The sequence below is a fragment of the Charadrius vociferus genome, unplaced genomic scaffold (assembly GCF_000708025.1).
Source record: "Charadrius vociferus isolate BGI_N301 unplaced genomic scaffold, ASM70802v2 scaffold259, whole genome shotgun sequence".
Classification (NCBI taxonomy): domain Eukaryota; kingdom Metazoa; phylum Chordata; class Aves; order Charadriiformes; family Charadriidae; genus Charadrius; species Charadrius vociferus.
In genome coordinates this window covers 4,082,557-4,083,149 of record NW_009661368.1, presented here as the reverse complement: position 1 = coordinate 4,083,149, position 593 = coordinate 4,082,557, and the positions used below count along the sequence as shown (strand labels likewise).

The following is a 593-nucleotide window of genomic DNA, read 5'->3' as shown; positions in this document are numbered from 1 at the left end:
GAGCCGCCGGCCTGGCAGGACCTGCACGCCGAGCTGCTGCGCTCGGGCATCGTGTGCCTGCCAGGTACCGTCGGCACCGCGAGACCCTCGGGGGGATGTCAGGAGAGGCCTCCAGAGGGAAAACGCCATGCTGCCGGAGAGGGTTTTCTGGAGGAAGGTTTCAGGGCTTTGCTGGAGGCCAGAAAGCCCCCAAGCGGAAAATTTCCTTTCAGCTGGGCAAAAAAAAATTAAAAACAGAAAAACAAGCAGTCTGCTCTGAGCAGCTGCCCCGGTTCCCAGCTGCACCGAGCCCTCCCACACCATTCCTCACCAATGAAACCGTTCAGCTTTTAGCTGCCAAACACTAAACATTTGGCTTCTTCCTTTTCCCAAGAGCTGAAAAACAGTGACAAAACCCACCTTTTTTTGAGGAAAAACCTCACCAGCAGCTCTGCCCTGGCATTTCCAGGGCCGGCGTTCTGCCGAGAGCCCTCGTGGGCTGGTGCTGCCCCTCCAGAGGGGATGGGGGAGGCTGCATCAGGGTGGCACCAGGGTGGCACTGGGGTGGCCACTGCGCTGCCACAGCTGCCTAGTATTATATGGGGCGGAGCCCC

General features: G+C 59.0%; 1 protein-coding gene across 1 annotated transcript in view; it reads left to right on the top strand.

Annotated features, from left to right (window-relative positions):
- KIAA1755 (KIAA1755 ortholog) overlaps window positions 1-593 on the top strand; it is an 11,412-nt gene that overhangs the window by 3,825 nt on the left and 6,994 nt on the right.